Source organism: Pleurodeles waltl, chromosome 5 (assembly GCF_031143425.1).
Source record: "Pleurodeles waltl isolate 20211129_DDA chromosome 5, aPleWal1.hap1.20221129, whole genome shotgun sequence".
NCBI lineage: Eukaryota > Metazoa > Chordata > Amphibia > Caudata > Salamandridae > Pleurodeles > Pleurodeles waltl.
The window spans coordinates 1,421,856,501-1,421,884,340 of NC_090444.1; the positions used below are offsets into that span (position 1 = coordinate 1,421,856,501).

General features: G+C 44.6%; 1 protein-coding gene across 5 annotated transcripts in view; it reads left to right on the forward strand.

The window, feature by feature from the left end:
- Positions 1–27,840, forward strand: part of ASRGL1 (asparaginase and isoaspartyl peptidase 1) — a 180,360-nt gene that overhangs the window by 57,001 nt on the left and 95,519 nt on the right. The window lies entirely within an intron of this gene.

Consider the following 27,840-nt stretch of genomic DNA (forward strand, 5'->3'; position numbering starts at 1 on the left):
GTTGACCACTGATGTTGTGTTGCACCACTTTGCACCTGGCTTAGCTGCCAACTGTCACTTTAGTGGTCACGGGCTATAGACTCCATTTTGTATTCAGCCTAGACTCCGTTTTGTGTTCAGCTTATCTTCACCGCCACGTTAAAGTATTTTTCCTTACAAACATGTTATGCAACATGTTTTCCATGTCTGCGTATTTTCCTCCTCACCGAAGAGCTAGGACATATTATCACCTGGGACTGGTACATAACATGTAGGAGGTAAGCAGTCATGAATGTACCAGACTGATGTTTATAGTACAAGCAGAGAACGGTTTGACTTTGGGAGGTATGCCTTGGGATTGTGGCCAATTCTCAAAGCGTTTCTTTCAAAGCTTACCTAAACTCGCCAGCATTTTTTAATATTTCCTTCTGATGGGAGGGTTTTTTCCAGAAAGCCCTTTCGCCTGTTCTTTAAGATATACAAAGATGGCCCTGCTCAGTAGCGGTGAATTCCGAGACCTCGGTCAGGATTGCACATCAAATGCCTGACATTTGTCCCGTGAGGGTGGAGATCTCTTTCTCGAAGTTGAACGAGGTCATCTTCTTGCTGGCATTAGAAAGATGAAGAATCTGAGTATGATAGTAGTCAGTCAAGCACTGGTCTCGGCCAGGCTCAGATATAAATGGATGCATTTTCTGCGTTCCTCCTGTAGCAGGAAGCCATTGATTGCACAGAGTTGCAACCACTGCCTGCCGACCAGAAGATAACCACAATAAAACAAAACAGTATTGGCAAGGGATGATGGAAAACAACTTGATTGCCTTCTCAGACAGGTGGCCGGTTAGGAAAGAGGTGCTCACAGTGTGGGAATTGGCAAGAAGAGATTTCCTCATGACCATGCAAAGTCTGCTTTCCAGAATCAGTAAGGTCTCTTTTACCATACAAGTTTCCCTTTCATAGCAGTCAAACCTTAGGACAGCAGACAGGCTCTTTTTTTATTTACACTAATAGATTTGGGTCATTTAATTTGCATTTAATGTAAACAAAAAAATTAGACTGTGTGAGCCTCTGCGATTGGAATGTGATTCCATTTTATTTTTTAGAAGATCTGCACCACAAACTATTCTTTCAGCAAATGCGTAAATAGCTGATCTGTATTTAGAAATAGGATAGCACAGAGTTCAAAGGCTGTTTTAGGAACGTTAAAGCACAATTATGAAAGCAATGCAGTTTCTTTCACAGTAGTCCGATGCAGGTGGTGTCATTTGCCAGACACCTTCATAAAATAAGGTAATCATTACCTGTTTGAATGTTCTTTTAATCTTGCAGATTTAGTGCACTGAAACTAAGATGAGTATAATGTCGATTTTGCTCACAAACTTTCTAAACGTCAGAGTTTCCAAAGTTTTGTAAACTGAAGAAGCCGGTGTCTGCGGTCAAAGGTCCTTGTAATCAATTATTTTTGCCAAAGAATATTAATTGGGAACTCTTTTTGTGAGAGAATTATGGCACTTCTTTGTTTTCGCTACGAATTTTCAGCAAAAGATGTGTCCATTTTTTTTCTTATGATTGAAAGTCTGTAGGCTTTGCACAGTGTGCACAGTTTTGGAAAAAAAACAACGTTGTTACACAAAACCACTTTTATGAGGACCACATCTCAAAAACGTTGGATAAGAACAAATAGCTCAGTGGATTGAATACCGGCCTTCACGAGAGATCTTTCTGAACCAGTAGGTCTGTTTAGGTCGACAATATAATTTACAGCTTGCACTAGTTTAAATGGTCAATGTTGTTAACATTTAATTAGCATCTTGAATCTAATAGCCCAATTACTAGAGACAGAAAATGTTTATACTACTCAAGCTACAGAAAATGCTTATACTTCTCAAGCTATTTTGATATTGTATGCTCCACAGCTTTTCCAAAAAGTTTCTGGTAACACGATTTAGGTTTTTGATATGGGATCCCTGAGTTAAAAAAACAAAAAAGATTTATGTTCTCTAGTGCAGTAGACTTTGGGTTTAGATATTTATAAACACACACACTTCTTGTCTTACTGCTGTGCATCTGACAGACCTGGTATGTTTTCATGCACTGATGACTTGTATCATGAGTTCCATGGCCTGTTACGTACAAAATTTATGTTGCTGTTTTCAAGTCTGCTGGACTGGAGAGTGTCCCCCGTCACGTCACTCCCTTTTAATTTGGGTTATTATTGACCCCATCGTTAGGCTGCTACACAGCTATTGGTTGTGGCAGTTCATTGATAGTCATGAGAACTTTTTACCTGCACAGTAGGTTATAAGGGATTGGCCTGCTTTCTTTTCATGATACTGCCCTTATAGTTACTCAGGACTGGGTCTATTTTATTCATTGGTATAGTGAGAGGTAATTGTAAGAGAACTACCTGTGTATATGTAGGGTAGGACAGTCTAGTGTCGGAGTCTGAGTCTTTTCCAAATGTATGTAGGCCTAAGATTGTAGGGTGCTTCAGAAGCATAGCCATAACAAGAAATTAAGCTGCTGCCACCTCCCTCACCTGCATCAGTATTTGTAAGCCAGGTGTTTTGTGTCTGTGCATTGCAAAATGACTGTCTTGTGAGGGCCATTTGCTCTGATTGCCCAAGACCGACTCTACCCCCAACAAAGAACCAACCCCAACAGCTGCATCTTGATAAAATGCAGTAAAAGACATCTTAGTATCCAGTAATGCTTGCAGAACCATTGGACTTTCTGAAACTCAAATATGGCACATAGGTTATAAACCCTTCCATTGTTTTTACGGCATGATCAAACCTAAAAAGAAAATAAGTCATGTTCTATATTAATACTGCCTGACTATTCATTTATGTATCTGTTTTGTATATGAATGTTTGCCCCACACAAACCTTCATGAGTAAGCCTTGACTTTTCAGTCTTGCTACGCCCAGAAAGCCAAAGCCAAGTAGAAGAACCTTGAAGCTCTGGTCTGTTAATAAGCCCGGCTTCAGCAGTTGATACAAACTTCTTATAGTTCTGTGCAAACTTCTTATGTTTCTCCCTGTGCCACATATGGCAAATAGTTTGATGATACTGTGTAAAACAAAACACAGCTGTAGGTGGTCATGCCCAGGATCTAGACAGGTCACTCATTGAGGCTCCCGAGGGACCTATCTTCACCTGCCTGCATCGTCGAACCATCTGGCTTTCTAGATGCAGGAACCAAACCCAAAAGATGATTAATACTCTTTGCGGCTTCCACCCCTCAGGGCAGTAGAACTGTAGACTCTTTAATAAATTCCCATGAAGCTTCACAGGCATTCAAATAAAGGAACATAATACTCAGTGAGTAGGGGCTCCTCACCAGCCTTCAACTTTTCAAAATTAAATTGCCAGATTAAATCAAAGGTGACCTTTTGTGCTGAGCCCTTTTCTTGATATTTGGGGTACTTCGCTCTTACACCTTTATAACTTTTTATCTGTATAAGGTATCCACGCCAAATATGTGTCTTTTGTCCCCAACATCCTATGGATTCAAAAATGACCCATGGTTTGTGGATTCTCCAGGAGGACTCAGAGAAAAACGCCAAAATATCAATACATTTTGTTTTTTGCTGGGGGGAAAAGTACATCAGAAGAAAGTGTACGCTTTTTTTGAAAAAAATCTATCAACAAAACGTTTGCTGCGCTTTCTGGAACAAGCAGTGTTGCATAAAAAAATACAAATTTTTGCACTTTTCTAAGAAGTTTTCTAATTTTTGTGGCTTTGCAGTTTGTGGTAGAAGCAGGTACAAAACCCATGGATGGTCCCAGAAAGCTATACATTTGTGAAAAGTAGACTAAATTGTGAATTCAGCAAGGGGCCACCTGTGCAGATTCCTCAAAGTTTTTCCCTAAATAAACTAACTGTTGAAATAAAAAAAATGAAAATGAGTAGGCAAAAATTGCCAATATTTTCATCTGTAACTTTTGACATGATGGCCAATTTACAAAAGCAATATACTGTTAAATTCAATAGACTCTTCTGGTAGTGGGGGGCATAAATGGGTTTGTGGGTTCTCCAAAAACACAAAATACCCAGAGCCAATGACTGGGCTACAACTTACAATGATTTTTTATTTTGTTCTAGCCATATAGCAATAGCCACCCACTTAAGTAGTCCTTTAAAACCTTTCCCAGGTCTGCCATTTCAGCCTGTAAACAGTTTTAAACTGTCAATCCGGCCAAGTCTAAAACTCACTTTTTATTACATTTGTCACCTTCTAATGTAGTTCCCGAACAGTCCACAGGACAAGTTACATTGTAATAAAGAAAAAGCTGGACATTTAATTTTAAGTTTTACAATTCCGGGTAGTGAAAAAATCACAAATTCATTTTTCACTACTGTGAGGCCTACCTCTCCCATGGGATAGCATTCGGTTACTTTATTACATTTAATAAGTGCTAAATTTTGATTGGGGACGGAGTCTGACAAATTGTAAGGTAAAATCTTCTTTAATGGAAAAGTTGGATTTTAAGTCACAGATTTGACTATTTTCTTACTATCTGGTGTCTGCAGCGGATTCCTGGGTCACATGACTAGGTGTGAGTAGCAGTTGGTTTTTGTATCTTCCTCCGGGACAGCCACACTATAGAGGAATTAGGTGTGCCAGGATAGGTGATCTCAGGAATGTTTGGGGAAATGAGGTGTTGGAGCTGCAACAGCCCCCCTTGCAGGTCAGCAGGGTGTGCCTTGCCCTCACTTAAAGAACTTCACACTAATCTATTGTGCCTGTAGTCAGGCTTGAGCCAGGGCATCCTGGAGTAAAATTCCAAAGAACATAAAAGGGGAGCATCTAGAAACTTCTCCTAATTCAAAGGAAGCACCAGGTATAAAAATAAGACTCTCTGACTCACTCTTTAGTTCTCTTTCTGGACCCGTGGAAGGATTCTCAGAAGTCTGCCTACTGCATAACCTGCTGCAGAAGCCTGCTTTGCTGGACCAAGAAAGCCCCAGAGGTCTGTCGTATAGCTGTGCCCAGCACTTCTCACTGAATGCAGGACTGCCAGAGTGACTCCACGGGCTAGTTGGCTGGCCTCCTGATCAGAGCATCAGGGACGAAAAAGTCTCCAACCATATTGAATACACAGCTGGTTGCAGCATGAGTGATTCCTGAACCTCGAGGTGGTACTTCTCCAGTCCTGGAGCATTGGAAGTGGTGCTAAAGGTGCCCAGATAACCCAAATCCAAAATATGGGAAAACTTATTTTGAATCAAAAAGTAGTCTGAGAACCGAAAGGAGACTGGGACCAACCTGCTCATCTGTCTGGCCAAGGTGCACCGCTGGTCATCCTAACTCAGTAGTAGGTCCTGCTGTGTTCTTCTCTGCAGCAGGAACTCCTCTTTGGCGGCTCCTTGCAGAAGGGGTATCTGGCCTTGTGGAAGCCTCAATGGCTACAGCCTGTAGCTCCGTCCTGCTGGAGGACTTTGACTGCTAAAAAAGGGACTAAGGGCCTCATTACGTGTGTGGCGGTCTGAGGACCGCCACGCTCGTGTTGATGGTCGGACACTCCAGGCGATCCGACTGCCCAATTACAAGTTTGGCAGGTGGACCTGCCTACAGACCGCTGTCCCCATCATAGATCCTGATGGGGTGACGGCAGTCGGGCTTGTAACCAGCAGTGGTGCCGCTGAACTCCGCGCTGCCTGGCTGATTACAATCCCACTTTCCACCAACCTTTCCATGGCAGGGACCCCGCCATGAAAAGGCTGGCGGAAAGTCCGTGCTGGGGGGCCCCTGAACTGCCATGGCCTTGGCATGGGCAGTGCAGGGGCTTCCAATGCCCAGCACCCTCAGAATGCGCACTGTCTGCTTTGCAGATAGTGCGCATTCCGAGGGTGCTGGTCAGCCCGCTCTGTGCTACGGTATAGGACTCTGCTCCCTTTGTCGTACAACTGTTTTTGCTGGTCAGCCCGGTGGGAACATTGCAGTAGGGCGCCACTGATATGACGGTGGCATCCTCCGCGCGGCATTGGCGGTCAAACCCTAATCGGGCACTATGTCTGAATAAAACATTCTTCACCAAAACCTCAGCCAGGGGCTCCCCCACAATGGTGCCTTCTCCTCGGACAGTGGGAGCTACCTTGCCATGCTGAACTTTACTATCTCGGACATTTATCTACAAAATTTCTTTTAAGTTTGAAGGCAGGTAGAGGCCAGGCCCAATCCACTTCTTGTATCTGAACTGGGCTTTGTCATGGTTGTCAATAACATTTGACTTTTGCCCAGGTCTCGAGTGTCTACATGTCCACGGTTGGCGCTTTGATCTTTTAAGCACTAGTTTTCACCATAAACTTTAAAAATGCTTAAATTTGATTATACTAGTTGTTTTTTTTCATTTCAGTGTGAAATAATGTATTAAAATGTACTCTATTTTTCTAAATTGGTGTGGAATTTTATTGTGATTGTTTTATTTCACTTTTAGTGTTTGGTTGCTGCATACATGCTTTAGACGTGCCTTTGAGTTAAGCCTGACTGCTTTTGTGCCAAGCTACCAGATGGTTAAGCTCAGGTTAATGTAGTGACTTTAGTGGTTCATCCTGACTGGGCAATGTTGTGTCTGTTACTTGAAAAGGGCTCACCAACTTCTCTGCTAATAACCCAAATTCTACCAATGGGCCTAGCTCCTGCATACAAAATACAACATTGACAGATCACATTGTTCCACTCCAAGCTGGTCTTTTTTTCGCAATATGAGTAGCTGTGACTTTTGAGCGTGGACTTGGCTGGGACCCTTTCAAGCCTACAGTAAGAAATTGGGTTATTAATTGACCTAAAGTAGTAAATAGCAGTTCTTTTCAGGTTGAACCACTAAAGCCACTAAATAAACCAGAGCTGAACACCATGATTGCCATGTCACAGAGCAGAGATGCAATGTATAAAGTATTCATACAGTACTAAAAATTAATAAAGTAGAGCTCATAATAACAAAACAAAATCCAAAAAGCAATTTGAAAATATAGAGTAAATGTTAATAGGCTAAATGCCTCCTAACAGGCAAACATCCAGTAAGTGGGACTGGGGATCCGACATTTTAAAGTAGAAATAGCACCAAGAAGCACATAGTGGCAATAATAAGCACTGGTCTCTATAGAATGGGACCTTTGCAAATTTAATGCTCAATGCTATAGAGCATGGGTTGGATACACCAACCAGGTTTATCCAAGGTAAATATTTTACCTTCTAACTTAGTCCTTTGAGTGCCAGTCAACCACAGGCGTACACTTCTAATGTCCATAAGTTCTCAGGGGTGGTACTTAGACTTCACTGGGTGGCAGGCAGAATCCCAAAAGAGGGTACAGTCCATTTGGGACTGGTCAGCTGAGCAGTTGCAGGAAAGAACTCTTGTAGCTGGTTGTATTCCTGTAGCTTGAAGAGGAGATCAACCTCATAACCCTTGCATTTGACTTCTTTGTCCTTGGTACAAAAGAGAGAGCAGGTCCAGTCCATTAGAGCTCTCTCCAGTCTGACTGCAGTGTCAGTCTTATTCTATTCTTTTGCAGATCCAGGAGTGTTCTGATAAGTGTACTGTGGGTGCCACTTTTATGTGTGGCACCAACCTGTTTGTGGGGGGTGACTCCTGGTCCCTCCCTAACCACCAGCATAAAAATCCCCAGGGGCATCCCTACCCACTTTAGCAGCACTTCTGTGTGCCCTACGGCAAAAATCACACAGTGCTCCTCTCTACCCAAACACAACATACCTGAACCTTTCTTCCCCTGTGCCCATCTTGGACGTGTGGCCAAGTAAATGAGCAATGCCCCCTTGGTGGTAACTCACAAGTGGTTCTGGCGACAGCTCCTTTCTCACTGGAATTGGTGCTTGTGTGACTAGAGGGACAAAGGAGTGAGCTGGCCTATGTGTTAGCTATATCTGTCTGTGACAGGGTAGGTCTTGTTTAAGTTAAGTAAGTTCCTGAGCACAACCCTCCCCCCCCCCCCCCCCCCCCCCCCCAACATGGTCATCCTACCATAGGAACAGAACATCTCCTCATACCCAAGGCCTTTGTCTCAACTGTGGGGGCAGGTTCATATCTCATCAAAAGGGCAGTTCAACCCCTGGGTAAAAATTGTACCTCATGCAAATGGGCTTTCAGAGGATTTTGGCAGGAAAAAGGTAACTTTCTAAATATAGATATTTCAAAAAGTCCAACATGAACTTTGTAGTAGCTTCTTAGCTGGAGTTACAATATTAACCTTAATATTGCTATCTCAATTCTTTGCTATTGAACAGCCAAACTCTCTACTGCAAAAATAACTTTTATGGCCTTTTAACTGTAAGGACATGTTTAACATTGAATCTTTACATGTCCTACTTTTAAATACCATGCACTCTGCCCAAGGCCTACGTAAGGGTGACTTATTAATATTTCAAATGAAGGTTCAGGCCTGTCGCAGGAGGGTATATTGACAGGTCACATTTTCAGTTTAACCCCCAGCAAAGCCTGGCTACTAGTGGCAGCCCTGCAGTCGTGATTATACTAGCACAACAGGTGATGCAATCCACTTATGACATTTAACTTGCAGGCCCTGGGTACACTTTTGTACTTGATACTAGAAAATTGAAGGCAAGTTAAATATGCCAGTCAGGGTATGCCAATTTCATCATGTTGAAAGGATGAGCACAAGCACTTTACTGCTGGTTAGTGTGGGTAAAGTGCACAGAGTTCTAAAGCCAGCAAAGACTGTCAAGGCAAAAATCTGGGGTGGCACCACGCATGTGTAGGGTATTTGCAGGTGGCCCCTATTTTGTGAGTGGCTAGGCTTGAAGCGGCAGGAGGATTACTGGAGTCACTGTGGGTATAAAACAAGAACTGCAGCGTGGACGTGCGCAGCGTGCACACCCAAGGCGTGCCTAAGACAGGCCCACCTGCATTCGTCTGCATCCTTTTCACGGCCAGGGCAGTTTGGTGACTTACGATGGCATAATATGATCTTAGTCTGCCTCTGACTCGAAAGGTATGGAGATGGTGGTTACTAGGGTGGGATGCTGTCCATTTATACTGAATTTAGAGGCACCTAGTCCTTGCCTCAACTGCAGGGCCATTTCCCCTTCTCTGGGCCCATTTGGGATAAAGATGCAGGATGTGCCTGAGCTATTGAGAAATCTTAAAGAGTTCTTAATAAATGTTCGCTCCTTACCTAAACATGCATTGATGTTTTTGATTTGTTAAAAAATGAGAGCATTGATCTGCTCTTCTTGATAGAAACATGGGTGAATAAAACCTCCCATCCAGATTTACATCTTGGCCTCTCTCAGGCATACTTTTGTGTACATGTTGATCGGTCTTGAAAGAGGGGGGAGTTGCCTTTATCTTTTAAAAATATAATTAAATGCATTTGTTTTCATTTAACGAAGTTGGAGAGAGCAGAAGGGCTTGGCTTCAAGATTATGATAAATGGCCAATACTCCTTTTCTGGGGCTTTCGTGTATCGTCCCCCTGGCTATCTAGGTACTTTTGTGTCCTCCCTTGACAAAGTGTTGTTGTCTAAATGTATTTCCCATTGCAATTTCACCTTTTTAAGTGATTTCAGTTTAGATTTAGACACATTTGAGGATCCATGGGTCAAACATTTTTGGGATTCTGTGACTTTTATAAATTTATCTTGTGTAGCTCAGGGACCTACACGTAATGCCGGCCACGCTATTGATGTGATTTTCTTGAATATTGCTCTTAATTGGGAGGTTCCATTGCTGGTGCCCTGGTCATATCCCAATTTTAATTCCTTTTTTCATGGAATTATAAACTTTCTAGAGAGTTGCGCCCTGAGATGTTTGGTAGAAAGGAGAGGGCTTGGGGTAGGGTCTCTGTGTTGTCCATTGAGAAGGAATTGGCAAAATCAAAATCCATATTATCTGGCTCTATGGAGGAAATAGAGGAGGCCACGAAGAGTTGGGCTTGAGAAAGCAGCTGATGTGGTATGCCTGAGAAGAATGATAAGGAAATCAGCTATGAACTTGCCTTGGTATTGTTAGATTTGTCGGCCATGTTTGATACGGTCAACCATGATATTCTAATGCTCAGCTTAAAGCAAATTGGGGTAACTGGCACAGCTGCAGAGTGGTTAAGGTTTTTTTTTGGTTGGTCGCGGACAGGTGGTATGGATGAAACCATTTGCGTCTGAGAAAAAGTTATCTCATACGCAGATGATACTCGGCTTCTGTTTACGTTTGATTGGGATTCTGCTGAGGCGAAAGAGACTTTCTCTGGGTGTATGATGGTAGTGCTGAACTGGCTGAAAACTAATAAACTCCATTGTAATCCACATAAGACTGAGATGTTATTTGGTTGAGATCCATCTGTGGGATGGAAGGGAGCATTGCCAATGAAGGCACCACCTCCTCCCCCAACCCCCCCACCCCCACCACATCCTCCGCCAGAAACCTGGGGGTCATTTTTGATGATGAGTATTCTTTTGGGGCCCAGGTCCCAGCAGTGGTAAGAGTGTGCTGGTGGGCCATGCAGATGTTGAAGAAATGTCTGCATGATCTCCCTCATGAAGCTCTGGTGACAGTTGTAAGGGCACTAATCTTATCTAGACTGGACTATTCTAATGCTCTTTGTCTGGGCTTGCCTGATTATTTGATTAACTGATTATTGGTTCTTCAAAATACAGCGGTCCGCCTATATTATAAAACTCTGAAGGATGCTAAGATGTCTTTGCTGCAAAGTAAATTGCACTAGCTTCCTATGCGGCAGTGTACTCTGTTTAAGGCTTTGACTCTGGCTCACCAGAGCCATTACAAGCAGCGACCTAGGTACTTGAATGAGAGGTTGCTAGTATACTGTCCAGCTTGGTGTCTGCACTCTGGTACTGCAAGCCTACTTAGAGCCTCATGCTTTGAAAAAAACAGTGTTGTGAAGGTTCCTCTTTTTTGTTTTTGGCAGCTAAAGCTTTGAACCAATTACCTATGCACCTAAGGCTGATCTGCCTTCTTGCTAGTTTCAGAAAATAATTGAAAACCTTTTTGTTTAGGCAGGCTTGTTCAGGCTAGGGTAGCTCTGTGTTTCTATCGATCAATCAGGAATTTTTAAAGCGCACTACTCACCCGTGAGGGTCTCAAGGCATTGAGGAGGGGGGGAGAGGTGCTGCTACTGCTCGAACAACCAGGTCTTGAGGAGTTTCCTGAAGGTAAGGAGGTCTTTGGTCTGGCTCAGGTGGGTGGGAAGAGTGTTCCACGTTTTGGCAGCGAGGTGCGAGAATGATCTACCGCCTGTTGGGGTGTAGAAGGAGAGCCATCTGTTGAGGTATTCTGGTCCGGGGGTTGTGCAGAGCTTTGTGAGCATGGGTGAGGAGTTTGAATGTGATTCTCTTGTTGACTGGGAGCCAGTGCAGGTTTCTCAGATGGTCTGTGATGTGGCAGTGATGGGGGATGTCCAGGATGAGGTGTGCGGAGGGGTTCTGGATACGTTGCAGCCTCTTCTGGAGTTTGGCTGTGGTTCCTGCATAGAGGGCATTGCCATAGTCCGGTTTGCTGTTTATGAGGGCTTGGGTGACTGTTCTTCTGGTTTTGGTGGGTATCCATTTGTAGATCTTTCAGAGCATGCAGAGGGTGTTGAAGGAGGAGGAGATGGCATTGACTTGCTCAACGCCATCTCCTTGTCTTACCTTTCTCTTTGTCTTACCTGGAGCACCGGGACATTCTTCGAGTAGCTGTGCACTTTATAAGCTCACATCAATTATTCATTTCCAGCACCTACCAAACTGGTATTTTTCTGAAAACTGGGCATCCAGGGGATTCCTGAGTCATGTGTGTTGCTGATCTCACAAGATTTTTCAGGTTTTTTCTTTTTTCTTTTTTTACCCAGATGCCCTAGCAAGGCTCAAGCTTTGGTTAAAAACACTAATTCCCCTCTCATTTCTGTGAGGGAAAGCCCCACAATGTCCAGGGACCCATACATTTCCTACCTTCTCCAATAAAAGCGGTACCCTGTTTGTGGGTCTGCGCCTAGTGCCTGCACCAGAAACAAATCAATCCAAGGACACTGGGAGTCTTTCCAGTAGAGAATGGGGTTCCCCCTGTAGCCTTTGATACATTCATTTGATCTTATTATGTAATGGTCTGGCTATGGCAGACAGATGTAATATTGAGCCTACCTGTTTATTGTAATTAATGACTGCCTCTTAGGGCAACGTGATGACTTGTTTTCATCTGGAAATTAGTACAGATCTATGGTGCCCCAGTCATAGCATTTGTGCTGAAGTGTTGGAAGGAAAGTTTCAAATGGATGGTGTGGAATTGCATGCTGACTCAGAAGACATTCCTGTGGTCGAAAACCTGCCTACTAATGCTTTGAAACTTGTTTACTTTGCTTAATGGGACTCGAATGGCATATCTGAAGTGGGAGAGAGATGGGACTGTAACCATACAAAGTCCTTATCAGGAAACCAAGTAACACAATTCTCAATTCTTTAAATATCCCTTGCTGAAACATGTTCTTGGGGTTCACAGGACAAATCTCCCTTCCCGAGTTCAGGCCTCTGGAGGCAGAGTGGTGGTGACTTGAATAGAGACTAAAGTAATATCACAAGTGTATTTCATATTGGTTCTGAATGGTTTGGACAGATTTGCTTGGTGGGAGAGATGCTTGGATCTGTTGGATGAAGACAACTAATGTGAAGTCAGATTGAACAATCCTCCCCCAGACCTCGGAGGAAGTTGGCCACCTTGAGTGAATTGTATCTGATCAAATGTATATCCTTTCACAATGGTTTACTTCTTACCGTAACTCCTTTGGAGGGTGAGGGTGAGCAAATGGTCATCTACCAGTAACCTGAAACGCCAGACACACATGGGGAACATCTTCCATGTTGTCTGCAGGTATGAATGTATTCAAAGCTGCTTATTCTATATCACATGTACGCTATCTGATCTACTTGTTTTGCAGGTTAGCACGTCATCTAAACTTGCAGTTTTAGGTTACATTGAGTAAGAAGGCTATGCCCAAGAGGTGCGCTTTCTTATGTGACTCGAGTTTCTCTTTGCAACAAAAAGTAATATAGCAATTTATTGATAATTGGCCACTGCCCTTCACCACAGGAGTGGGTGTGGATAATAGGAAGGTGCTCATTTCTCGAACAATCGATCAATAGAGTCCAAAGGCCTCCAAGGAAGCATGCTAAGATCTGGGGTTAGCGGTGGGATTATTTTACATTTTCTGTTGTGCTGTGTGGAAGCAAAATCTTCTCCTAATACTACTCTCCAGTCTTTATGTATCATGACATAACTTCATGAATGCAATGGTGTGCCGTTTACCTTATATTATCTCCTATTTGAGCCACTGTTTTTGATACTGAATGCATTCACATGTTTTATACAAAAATAAAAGTATTAAGTTACTCCTTCCGGCACAAAATGACAAATTGCAAATGAACTAAAGGTTTTGGGATGCTCCAATGTATTAGAAAGATGTTCACTTATAAAAAAAGGTTCAAATGGAGCAGCGTTTCACTGTGGTGTTTCCTCAGATGTCAAATTTTACAGTAGAAAGAAATCTATTCCGTAACAGGAGACAATCCACTAAAACTGGCTGATTGTGGCAGATTCATTATGTAACCATTTGAAAACAGATTTTAAAAAATAAATAAAAAAAAAAGTCAAGCAGCCATATCAGCCCCAGGTCAAATCCTTGGTATAACCTTTAAATAAAATGTGTCAGCCTTTGGCATAGCAGCAAGAAATAACAACAAGGACAGATTGAATAATGAGGCTGAGTTCTACTAAAATACAAGAAAGGTGTGCCATACAACCCAGTAGGCGTAAAAGGTTGAATACATGGCAGACCAATGGCTGCGAGTATACACCTTGTTGGTTCCTAATAATAAGGCAAGATTTTGACAGCTCGTAAGTTCCTTAAATAACTCATGCAACCAAGGGAATGGTGTCTCCAAAGCACAGTGGGTTTGACCATGTGCAAGGTTTCTATGATGAAAAAACAAAACTAGAAATAGTTAATTCTTTACGAGAATGGGCACATCAAATGAAATATTGACTGACACCATGATCATCAACATTAATGTATAGAGGGTATGAAAATCAGTCAGGCCACCTATCTGACTCCCTTTCAAAGTAGTCCTAGAGTTTTGAACGGACTTCTTCATGACAAGATCTCGACTAGCTACAAAAACCTTGAATGCCAACCCTCCAACGCAGACAGCATCAACCAGCTCGCATTCACAACACGGACCCTGAACACCTTCTAACCCACAGGGAACTCCTCGCCACACAAGACACTATCTCCATCATGAACTCTGTACACTCTGCAGCACCCATCGACCCTTGCCCCCACCACATCTTCAACCTCAGAAGCAAGACAGTCAGCGAAAAGCTCAGGGAGGTTCTTAATACCTACAACACTGCTTCCTCCTTCTCAGAGGTCAGGAAACACGCTGAAGTGAGGCCTCTCCTGGAAAAAAAAAATGTCTGCCGAACTGAAGAACTACTGGCTCATCTCTCTGCTCCCCTATCCAGCAAATGTCCTTGAGAAAGCGATCAACCAGCAACTAACCCAACACCTAGAGAACCACAACCTCCTGAACCCCTCCCAATCTGGATTTCAAACTTACCACAGCACCAAGACTTCCCTGATTTCAGCCACAGATGACATCAGAGCTTTCCTGGACCATGTGGAAACAGCAGCTCTCATCCTCCTGTACCTGTCCGCCACGTTTGACTTAGTTTCCCACCACATTCTGAGCAACAGACGCCACCATATCGGGATTCAAGGGAACACCCTCAAATTGATCGCTTCGTACCTCACCAGCAGAACCAAGAGGATCAGTCTCCCACCGTTCATCTCAGAGCCCAAGAAGATCACATGTGGAGTCCCCCAAAGATCGTCCCTCTACCTGACCCTCTTCAACTCCTACGTGACCCTGCTGGCTGTAACATCAGATCACACGGTTTCAATATCATCTCCTATGCCAATGACACACAGCTCATCCTCTCACTGTCCAAAGATCCCTCCACCTTAAAAGCTCACTGCCACAGATGTGTGATGAACATAGTGGATTGGATGAAGAACAGCTGTCTCAAACTCAGCACAGAGAAAATGGAAGCCCTCATCTTTCGTAACAACACCTCAGCATTGACTGACACATGGTGACCCGGAGAGCTCTGCACCCACCCGACAGAACACGCCCGCAACTTCAGCATCATCCTGGATAGCAAGCTATCCATGAAGAAACAAGTCAACGCAGTCTCCTCTGCCTGCTTCCACACTCTTCGCATGCTCTGCAAGATTTTCAGGTGGCTCCCAGCAGACACCAGAAGGACCGCCACGCAGGCCGTCATCACCAGCAAACTGGACTATGGAAATATGCTATATGTAGGAATCACAGCATGCTTCCTGAAGAGACTCCAGACAATACAGGACTCAGAGGCAAGACTTGTACTCGACCTCCCCAGAAGGACCCACATCACCCCCATCTCAAAAAACTACACTGGCTCCTGATTCAGAAGAGATGCGAGTTCAAGATGCTGACCCACACCTACAAGGCCTTGCATAATGAAGGACCAGCATACATCAACAAATGCCTGACCTTCCACCAACTGACCCAACATCTACGATCAGCTTTCCTCTCCCTCGCAGACACCCACTTATTAAGAGAACTGAAGGATTGGACCCAGAAAGAACTAGTATTGGCAAAGCCAATAGGTTTTGCCTATGCAACATCTATTGGTTTTGTCTGTTTTTTTAAGACACATTGCAATAGCTGTGCTGGCTGCTTTAGAAAATGTCTTAAAGAAAAAAGTTCTATGACGCAGTCAACACTGGAGGCATTAAAGCATTTTTTTGTACTTTAAGCTATGTACACATACCTGTATCTATCAGAAGTTTTACTTAAAGCAATTGTCTCTCTCTTTATTCCGAAACTCTGTTATACATTAATAAAAAAAGGGTGATAAAGTCACAGAACCATTTTTCACAAAGCAGGACCTTATTCAGGGATGTGTCCTGCCCCACTTATTGTTCAGCATTTCAACAGCTGATCTTGGCAGGGCACTGATAAGAGCGAATTAATTTCCACCTGTGCTTGGCTTATATAAGATTCAGATTATTAATTATGCTGATGATTTTGTCATTCTAGACCAGACATAAATTGTCATGCAACGAGCCCTGGATGTTCTGATTAAATACAGTCTAGCTAATGAGCTAACAGTTAACTTGGGCAAAAACTAAAATGTTAGTGTTAGGGAATACCAAGTCTGGACAGCTTTGAACTCTGGGCCTTTTAAAGATAAGTTACACTACACCCTATAACTATCTGGGGGTCTGGCTATCTGAAACTGGCAAACTTAATAACCACTTAAATTATATCAGATAAAAAGGAAGTACTTTTGTATTTGTTTTATGTGGACTCATTTCATGTTTGTACAGTCCTTCGGCAGAAGCAATCATAAGAGTTATGAAAGCTAAGCTGATACCACCTGTCTCCAATGGACACCATACTTTCCCATCAAAGTTTTCACAAGTTCTGGACAAACTGCAGTATATAGCATTCAGAGTGATATTACATTTAACACAGTACACTCAGTGTGCTCAGACCGGCCAGGAGTTCAAACTGCTCGAGAAGTACTTAGAATGTAACTAATTATTTATTAAATATCATCATTTAGCTATAAATGCAAACAGTGACACATGTAACATGGTTATTCAAGAGTTCAACAACACATGGGACAACCTATGGCCAATATCCTTAGCCACCACCATTAAGGACTTTGGGCCTGATTTAGATATTGGCGGACGAGTTACTCCATCACAAATGTGACGGAAATCCTGTCCGCTGAAATCTAATTGCATACGATACAATGTAAAGATTTCAGTGGACAGCAAATATGGCACCATTGTGACGGAGTAACTCATCCACCAATCTCTAAATCAGGCCCATAATGTTTATTAAGGATAACCTTTTAAGATATTTATTTTTTTCAGTCCTAAAAGCTACTTTTTAAAAAGCTAGTACTACTGATGTTATCAAGGGAAGCAGATTTAGAAAAAACATTTGGAAAACATCTGAAATCATATAAATTAAAACAAATGCAACTTTATTTAAAAAAGGCATTAAGCAGGTCTTGTATAAACTATATTCTGCATGCGAGACTTATGGTCATGCCTAGTAACAATTGCAGGGCATCTTAGAGGACCGTATCCATTGGTGATATGCACTGCAAGTTTTCTGCAACTACTGGGGGAAAAAAAGTATTATTCACTTACTTTGCTGCTGCCCTGAATACTTACTAGCACGTCACACCTTGCTCAAACCAATGTTTTAAAAAAAACACGATCTCAAGCTGCAGAGAAGCTTTAAAACATCAGTAATTTAGTTGCACTTGTCCGGCTGCTTAATTTAAAAACATAGTACAAAATGAAATCCTGGAACATTCTAGCTGATCTAAACAAATCGGTCAAGTTGACCTTTTCTGATGTGTTTATTTTAAAGTCTGATTTTATGAATGACCTCTTAGTCAGTTTGCTAGAATTTTGTAAATTGAATATTCTTGTGTACTTTTTTTTATTTATTTTTTAACTGAAAGCAATTTTGTATTTTTCATTTTATCTATTTCGCGTATACTTTATTTATTGTAATGGTTTTAATTAATTGAATCAATAAACATTAATGAATTCACCCCGAGTCCATATACAGTCACCACCTGCCACACTATTTTATGCATAATTCAGCAGTGGAGTTCTTAGAGAATCAACACTGCATTCCCACTCCCTGTTACAAGGTGGCTTGCATCAGGTATGATGTGTAGGTGGTACTGTCAAGTGCAGGGATTGTGACAGTGAAATGAGGCTGCAACTAATTACCAGTGGCGGATTGCGAACTAAAAGGAGTCCTTGAAAATAATTTCTTACGAGTCTGATCGTCTTCAGGAGGATTTGGGGGTGGGGAAGAAAATGATGTTTGTGTCTCCGAGAAAATCCCTCGCTGTTGACTGCTATGCTGATTAGTTGATGACCCCCCCGTCTTTTCTCCTTTAACCCCTAGGGTGCCCCGGACCACCTTGCCGGGCTATGGGCCCCCGGGGGGGTGCTAGCGCTTCCCCAGATGGCCACGCACCCCCCTTTCCTGGGCAGAGATGGAAGGGGAATCGCTTCCCCTTCCACCCCGCCCCCCTGTGACACCCCTGTGGCGTCTGATGACGTCAGCGCGCTTTTGCACGCTGACCTCATCAGAGGCCTTCCCCCTCTGCGCGCACTGATCGAAGAAGAAATGCCAGAACATTTCTCCTCCGATCACGTGGAGGGGGCAGAGAGGCATAATTTAATTAGGCAGATCTGCCCTCAGGGAGGCAGAAACCTCTAGACACCAGGGATATATATATATATATATATATATATATATATATATTTGTATTTACTTTATGTTTTTATGTATGGGGAGTGACCCCTTAGACAAGGGTCGCTCCCCTGGGGGGGGCAAATTGTATTTAGGCCATTTCTGCCCCTCTTGGGGGCAGATCAGCCTATTTTTTCTTACGCCAAGCTGCCCCCAAAGGGGGCAGAAACCTCTAGACACCATGGATTGGTGTGTGTATGTGTGTGTTTTGTTTGGAGGGGGCAGCCCCTTGGGCAAGGGTCTCTCCCCATGGGGGCACATTACTGTTGGCCATAACTGCCCCCCCACGGGAGATTTTTTTTTCAAAATAGGAGGTTGGGGGTATGGCCATACCCCCACCCCCAAATAAATGGGGCTAAAGTTGTTCTGCCCACCAGTGGGCAGATTAGGCAGTTACCCCCGATCCACACCTCGGGGGGACAGAAAGTCTACTAGATGCCAGAGAATAAAAAAAATAAAAGAAAATAGTGGGGTGGTGGCTACCAACCAGTATGGGCCTGGTTATGCCCCCACCCGAACTGAAGGGGCGAACAGTCTTTCAGCTCTCCCCCGCACACTAAAACATCTTATCCCATGGCAAGCAAGAGGAAATTTGATTATTTTTGTTTTTTGTTTTACATTTGGGCCATGAGAGCTTGGTAACTCTCACAATCGTCCCACTTGGAATGGTGAGGGCTGCACTTTTTTTTTTTTTTTTACTTTGGGATGCTGCCATGTAGAAAAATCCATAAGACCTAGAAACATCAGAAAACTAAACATCTAGTTGATTCCAGGGTGGTGTGCTTCACATGCACCCTGCACCATTTCCTTACCCACAATGCCCTGCAAACCTGCTACTTTGCCCACATTATTGTGATGGAACCTTCCGGAATCTGCAGTAATCCACAAAATTCCTACCACCCAGCATTGTCTCATCTATACCGATAAAATTTCTGCTGCACTTGTCAGCCTAAAAATGTTTTTTTCCAAAATGCCCTTTTGGACCCACTTTGGTTCCCCTTCAATTTTGAAGTGTTTTTGGCTCTTCCCTGTCACAATCACTTGGCCCACCTACACAAGTGAGGTATCATTTTTACCGGGAGACTGAGGGGAACGTTGGGAGGTAGGAAGTTTGTCCCGGTGCAGTGATCCCACACAGAAATGTGGGAAAAATTAGATTTTTTTAGCTAAATTTGCAGTTTGCTGAGGATTCTGGGTAAGAAAATATTGGGGGATCCACGCAAGTCACACCTCCCTTGACTCCCTCGGGTGTCTAGTTTTCAGAAATATCTAGGTTTGGTAAGTTTCCCTAGATGGCTGCTGAGCCCAGGACCAAAAACGCAGGTGCCCCCGCAAAAACAGGTAGTTTTCTATTTGATAATTTTGATGTGTCCAGATAGTGTTTTGGGGCATTTCCTGTTGCGAGCACAAGGCCTACCCACACAAGTGAGGTAACATTTTTATCGGGAGACTTGGGGGAACGCTGGGTGGAAGGAAATTTGTGGCTCCTCTCAGATTCCACAACTTTCTGTCACAGAAATGTGAGGACAAAGTATTTTTAGAGCCACATTTTGAGGATTACAAAGGATTCTGGGTAACAGAACCTGGTGAGAGCCCGACAAGTCACCCCATCTTGGATTCCCCTAGGTCTCTAGTTTTAAAAAATGCACAGGTTTGGTAGATTTTCCCTAGGTGGCGGCTGAGCTAGAGGCCAAAATCCACAGGTAGGCACTTTGCAAAAAACACCTCTATTTTCTTTGAGAAAATGTAATGTGTCCACTTTATGTTTTGGGGCATTTCCTGTTGCGGGCACTAGGCCTACTCACACAAGTGAGGTACCATTTTTATCAGGAGACTTGGGGTAACATAGAATAGCAAAACAAGTGTTATTGCCCCTTGTCTTTCTCTAATTTTTTTCCTTACAAATATAAGACGGTGTGTAAAAAAAAAAAAGACGTCTATTTGAGAAATGCCCTGTAATTTACATGCTAGTATGGGCAACCCAGAATTCAGAGATGTGCAAATAACTACTGCTCCTCAACACCTTATCTTGTGACCATTTTGGAAATACAGAGGGTTTCTTGATACCTTTTTTTCACTTTTTATATTTCAGCAAATGAATTGCTATATACCCGGTATAGAATGAAAACCCACTGCAAGGTGCAGCTCATTTATTGGCTCTGGGTACCTAGGATTCTTGATGAACCTACAAGCCCTATATATCCCCACAACCAGAAGAGTCCAGCACACGTAACCGTATATTGCTTTAAAAAATCTGACATCGCAGATTACAAAGTTACAGAGTAAAACGTAGAGAAAAATGGCAGTTTTTTTCACCTCAATTTCAATATTTTTTATTTCAGTTGTTATTTTCTGTAGGAAACCCTTGTAGGATCTACACAAATTACCCATTGCTGAATTCAGACTGTTGCCTACTTTTCAGAAATGTTTAGGTTTCTAGGATCCAGCATTAGTTTCACACCCATTTCTGTCACTGACTGGAAGGAGGCTGAAAGCACACAAAAAACGTAAAAATGGGGTATGTCCCAGTAAAATACCAAAATTGTGTTGAAAAATTGGGTTTTCTGATTCAAGTCTGCCTGTTCCTGAAAGCTGGGAAGCTGGTGATTTTAGCACTGCAAACCCTTTGTTGATGCCAATTTCAGGGGAAAAAACACAAGCCTTCTTCTGCAGCCCTTTTTTCCAATTTTGTTTTAATAAACACAATTTTCACTGTATTTTAGCTAATTTCTTGGTCTCCTTCAGGGGAACCCACAAAGTCTGGGTACCTCTAGAATCCCTAGGATGTTGGAAAAAAAGGACGCAAATTTGGCGTGGGTAACTTATGTGGACATAAAGTTATGAGGGCCTAAGCGTGTCCTGTCCCAAATAGCAAAAAAAAAGGCCTGGCACCTGAGGGGGAAAAGGCCTGGCAGCGAAGTGGTTAAAACCAGACCAGCCTACAAGAGGCAATACCTTTTGCCCCTGTGGCAAATTCATCTTCTGTGGCCTGGTAGTGAGTGAAGGTAGCCAGGGTGTGAGGGAGACATTGTAGTTGGAGGTATACATCAGCGAGACTGGTGGGGACTTGAGGCAGAGATCAGGCCTGTTTATTCTCGACAGTCAAGTTCACCTGTAATTATGAATTGAAAGCTAATTGAAATAACATTTTCTGTTTACACAATCAATCAATCAAGGCATTTATAGAGCACGCTACACACCCGTGAGGGTCTCAAGGCGCTAGTGGGGGGTGGGGGGGGGGTTACTGCTGCTCAAAGAGCCAGGTCTTGAGGTGCCTTCTGAAGGCGAGGTGGTCCTGGGTAGTTCTTAGGTAAACGGGGAGGGAGTTCCATGTCTTGGCTGCCAGGTAGGAGAAGGGTTTACCTCCAGTGGTGGTTCTGCGGATACGAGGGACAGTGGCGAGAGCGAGGCTGGCTGAGCGAAGCTGACGGTTGGGTGTGTAGAACGAGAGGCGTCTGTTGAGGTAATCGGGGCCCTTTTTGTGGAGGGTTTTGTGTGCGTGGGTGAGGAGCCTGAAGGTGATCCTTTTGTTGACTGGGAGCCAGTGCAGGTGTTTCAGGTGGGCGGATATGTGGCTGTGGCGTGGTATGTCGAGGATGAGGCGTGCTGAGGCGTTCTGTATGCGCTGAAGATGATTCTGTAGCTTTGCGGTGGTACCTGCGTATAGGGTGTTTCCGTAGTCCAGGCGGCTTGTGACGAGGACGTGGGTAACAGTTTTTCTGGTTTTGGCGGGGATCCAGGGGAAGATTTTTCGGATCATGCGAAGGGTGTGGAAGCAAGAAGACGAGACGGCGTTGACCTGCTTGGTCATGGTGAGGAGGGGTCCAGGATGAAACCGAGGTTGCGTGCGTGGTCTGAAGGGGTTGGTGTGGTGCCCAAGGCCGTGGGCCACCAAGAGTTGTTCCAGGCGGACGGGGAGTGTCCGAGGATGAGGACCTCCGTTTTGTCTGAGTTCAGCTTCAGGCGGCTGAGCTTCATCCATTCTGCGACGTCTTTCATTCCATCCTGCAGGTTGGCTTTGGCGGTGGCTGGGTCTTTGGTGAGGGAGAGTATCAGCTGGGTGTCGTCGGCGTAGGAGATGATGTTGATGTGTTTGTGAGCGATGTTGGCGAGGGGGCTCATGTAGATATTGAAGAGGGTAGGGCTGAGCGAAGAGCCTTGTGGAACGCCGCAGATAATCTCGGTGGGTTCTGAGCGGAAGGGCGGGAGGTAGACTCTTTGGGTACGGTCAGAGAGGAACGAGATGATCCAGTCCAGGGCCTGACCTTGGATTCCAGTGGAGCGGAGGCGGGTTATTAGGATGCGGTGGCACACAGTGTCGAAGGCCGCCAAGAGGTCCAGGAGGATGAGGGCGATTGTTTCTCCGTTTTCCATCAGGGTTCTGATGTCGTCGGTGACTGCGATGAGGACGGTTTCCGTGCTGTGGTTGGCACGGAAACCTGATTGGGAGGGGTCGAGCAGGTTGTTGTCTTCAAGGAAGTTGGTCAGTTGCTTGTTGACCGTCTTCTCGATGACCTTGGCCGGGAAGGGGAGAAGAGAGATGAGGCGGAAGTTCTTCAGGTTGTTGGGGTCAGCCGTGGGTTTTTTCAGGAGAGCGTTGACTTCCGCGTGTTTCCAGCTCTCGGGAAAGGTGGCAGATGCGAACGAGCTGTTGATGATGCTCTGGAGATAGGAGGCGATGATGGTGTCGGCTTTGTTGAAGATGTGATGGGGGCATGGGTCTGAGGGGGAGCCGGAGTGGATGGTGTTCATGGTGATTCTGGTCTCCTCGGAGCTGATGGGGGTCCAGGCGTTGAGGGTAGTGGCTGGGGCTGTTGGTTCAGTGGTGGGCGGCGGGGCCTGGGGTCCAAAGCTGTTGTGTAGGTCGGTGATCTTTCGATGGAAGAAAGTAGCGAGGGAGTTGCAGAGTTCTTGTGTGGGCGTGATGGTGTTGGAGCTGGCGTTGGGGTTGGAGAGCTCTTTGACGATGTTGAAGAGTTCTTTGCTGATGTGGGTGTTGTTGTCAAGTCTCTCTTTGAAAGATGCCCTTTTGGTGGAGCGGATCAGCTGGTGGTGTTTACGGGTGGCGATCTTGAGGGCTGACATGTTTTCTGCGGTGTGTTCTTTGCGCCAGGTTTTTTCGAGGGTTCGGCAGGATTTCTTGGATTCTTTGAGGGCGTCCGTGAACCACGGGAGTTTCCTGATGTTGGTCTCTTTTGGGTGGCTTCTGAGAGGGGCGAGGTTGTCGGCACAGTTGGTGATCCACTGTGTGAGGCTGAGGGCTGCGTTGTTGGCGTCGGTGGTGATGGCTGGTTGGTTATGGTTTAGAGTTGAGAGTAGCTGCTCTGTGGAGATTTTGTTCCAGGGTCTGCAGGGGATTTGTTGTGTGCGAAGGTGGTGGGTCTCACGTTTGAAGGTGAAGTGGACACATCTGTGGTCGGTCCAGTGTAGCTCAGAGGAGTGGCTGAAGGATATGTGGTTGCTGGCGGAAAAGATGGGGTCGAGCTTATTGCCAGCGGTGTGGGTGGGGGTGTTCACCAGTTGCTTGAGTCCGAGGTTGTCGAGCAGGGTGGCGGTGTTGGTGGTGTTGTTCTTCTCCAGGTGGAAGTTCAGGTCCCTGAGGAGGATGTAGTCTGGAGAGGCTAGGGCGTACGGGGTGATGAAGTCAGTGATTGATTCGCTGAATAGGGCGCGTGGGCCAGGGGGCCTGTAGACAAGAGTACCTCTGAGGGTGATTCTGGGGTTGGTGTGATCTAGAAGTGCATGTGTTCGGCGGCGAGGGGGGTGTCTTCGGTGGAGGTCGTGATGTTGATGGAGTTCTTGTGGATGATGGCGATTCCTTCCCCGATTTGGTTGGCGCGGTCCTTCCGGGCGATCTTGTAGCCGTCGGGAATTGCTACGGCGATGTCGGGAGCTGAGGAGGCATTCATCCAGGTTTCTGTGATGAAGGTGACGTCTGGTGCTGTTATGTCCAGGAGGTCCCATAGTTCAATGGCGTGCTTGTGGACGGAGCGTGTGTTGAGGAGGATGCACTTGAGGTGGTTGTTGGTGCAAGTGCCAGAAGGATGTCCGCATGCTCGGTGGAATGTGGACTTGCAGGCTTGACAGGTGAAGGGTCCGTGAGTGCGTTTAGGGCTGGCTTGGTGGCAGGTGGCTGTGAGTCCGGGGTTGAGGGCGTTGAGGGAGGCGGCGTCGCATCTAATACGGGTGTTTTGAGTGCGGCGGGGGCCAGGGGTTCTGGCGCTGGGCGCGGTCCAGGCGCAGACGGGCTTGCCTTTGGCGCGCCTTCGGCACGCCTGCGGCGCGGCCGCACAGCGTCCGCCATAAGAGGGAAGGGGGGAGGAGGGGTCAGCTGGGACGCGGGAGGGAGGACAAGGAATGGGAGCGGGGGGGCGGGTCCGCATGGGGGCAGCGGTGGGAAGGCGGGACAAACTTATAACAAACATTGCTGGAGGACAACAGTGCATTTCAGATTTGGAGCAATGTTGATACTCAAAGTATCAGTATACATTATTCTTCTGGGCTCAGTATTCGGGGGGGTGGGGGACTCCCTTTTATTACCGTCTTTATAGTATTAATTTTTGTATTCATTTCTACACTTTGTTGTTCTGGGTGGACGTTCAGTAGGTCTACTAAAACAGGAAAAAATGACTTTAAAAATCCCCAAAACAACTTGGAAGTCCATGACTAAATCAGTTATTTTTTATTTTTTAAAATAATTTAATGGATTCCTGTATGTCCTTTCCCAGCAATCTGTTCTCTGCATATAACGCAAAAGTGATCACTTATCTAACGTCACGGTCTGCATTCTTGTCTACAAATAACGTAACCTGGCTCGATTTGACTGAATGCCATTGTGAAACGGCCCTTGGATTGAAAACGTTCATCCTTAGTCAGGCCTGTAGGCTGCATCTCTCGGTCCTATCTGCGAAGTCTAGCACGGTGCTATGCATCATGCGGCTAGTGCATCACCATTAAATCGGGTGGCGTGCAGTTTGTATCAAATATGTGGCAAAATCACAGATCTCTCGGTGGCAGGTGAGCTTACTTGTGAATTCGCGTTGTGCTGTCTGTTAAAAAAAAATCCTTCGATCAACCGTGTCCATTATATGCACTCAAGACAGCAGTCTGGCAGTGGCCGCGTTAATCTGTTTACATAAGAGCGCTCGATAGTCCAGTTTTCTGCAGACAAACCACTTATGTGACCTACCACACTACTACAGTACGCCGAGAAAACCGGAGTCGCGGAGGAGGCAGTTTATGCTGTTTCGTTGTCATCATCTTGGGCTATGAACCGACAGATGGCACGGCCTGACTAAGCTTGGGCAATTGCTGGAGAAGGCTGTGCCAGTAAAAAGCAGAGAGCGCCGTTCTATATGCGCCGAACTGGTTTAGTTACGACGGCATCTTATCACCTGAAAACTTAAAATCAGTGTCCCTCCTCATCACCGGCCTTCGCAGCTGCCAGCGTCATACGTAGTGTAGCAAAACCTGTATTCATTGCGCTGAGAAAATTGCACTTCTAGATCTATTTTTAGCACACGTCTATATACAGGGAGTGCAGAATTATTAGGCAAGTTGTATTTTTGAGGATTAATTTTATTATTGAACAACAACCCAAAAAACTCATTAATATCAAAGCTGAATATTTTTGGAAGTAGTTTTTAGTTTTTTTTAGTTTTAGCTATGTTAGGGGGATATCTGTGTGTGCAGGTGACTATTACTGTGCATAATTATTAGGCAACTTAACAAAAAAAAATATATACCCATTTCAATTATTTATTATTACCAGTGAAACCAATATAACATCTCAACATTCACAAATATACATTTCTGACATTCAAAAACAAAACAAAAACAAATCAGTGACCAATATAGCCACCTTTCTTTGCAAGGACACTCAAAAGCCTGCCATCCATGGATTCTGTCAGTGTTTTGATCTGTTCACCATCAACATTGTGTGCAGCAGCAACCACAGCCTCCCAGACACTGTTCAGAGAGGTGTACTGTTTTCCCTCCTTGTAAATCTCACATTTGATGATGGACCACAGGTTCTCAATGGGGTTCAGATCAGGTGAACAAGGAGGCCATGTCATTAGATTTCCTTCTTTTATACCCTTTCTTGCCAGCCACGCTGTGGAGTACTTGGACGCGTGTGATGGAGCATTGTCCTGCATGAAAATCATGTTTTTCTTGAAGGATGCAGACTTCTTCCTGTACCACTGCTTGAAGAAGGTGTCTTCCAGGAACTGGCAGTAGGACTGGGAGTTGAGCTTGACTCCATCCTCAACCCGAAAAGGCCCCACAAGCTCATCTTTGATTATACCAGCCCAAACCAGTACTCCACCTCCACCTTGCTGGCGTCTGGGTCGGACTGGAGCTCTCTGCCCTTTACCAATCCAGCCACGGGCCCATCCATCTGGCCCATCAAGACTCACTCTCATTTCATCAGTCCATAAAACCTTAGAAAAATCAGTCTTGAGATATTTCTTGGCCCAGTCTTGACGTTTCAGCTTGTGTGTCTTGTTCAGTGGTGGTCGTCTTTCAGCCTTTCTTACCTTGGCCATGTCTCTGAGTATTGCACACCTTGTGCTTTTGGGCACTCCAGTGATGTTGCAGCTCTGAAATATGGCCAAACTGGTGGCAAGTGGCATCGTGGCAGCTGCACGCTTGACTTTTCTCAGTTCATGGGCAGTTATTTTGCGCCTTGGTTTTTCCACACGCTTCTTGCGACCCTGTTGACTATTTTGAATGAAACGCTTGATTGTTCGATGATCACGCTTTAGAAGCTTTGCAATTTTAAGAGTGCTGCATCCCTCTGCAAGATATCTCACTATTTTTGACTTTTCTGAGCCTGTCAAGTCCTTCTTTTGACCCATTTTGCCAAAGGAAAGGAAGTTGCCTAATAATTATGCACACCTGATATAGGGTGTTGATGTCATTAGACCACACCCCTTCTCATTACAGAGATGCACATCACCTAATATGCTTAATTGGTAGTAGGCTTTCGAGCCTATACAGCTTGGAGTAAGACAACATGCATAAAGAGGATGATGTGGTCAAAATACTCATTTGCCTAATAATTCTGCACTCCCTGTAATGCCAGCTTGTTTAGAAAGCGTGTTTACTGATTACTTTAAAACATTAAATCTATTACATTGTAAAATTGTTATTAAAAAAAATTCTGCTGCGCACCCACTGTGTGCGCACATGAACATATATTTCATTTCTGTGTATTGAGATTAATAGCTCTGAATTCTTTGGGAGGTCACTACTCCCTCAAACTGCCACTGAACTAATTAATGCATGTTCTTAAAACACGGAGACAAGGAAGAAGGGTGTTCCAAATTTGCCCTGTATACAAATGCTAAATTTAGAATTAAGTTAAACTAATGGTCTTCGCTGGCATCGTCGGAAACGTAATCCGATGCCATGTTCCAAATCCCCACTAGAGGACTCACTGTTCCACGGCAATCAGTTTGATAGCTAAAAGCTTAGAGGTGACTTTGTAAACA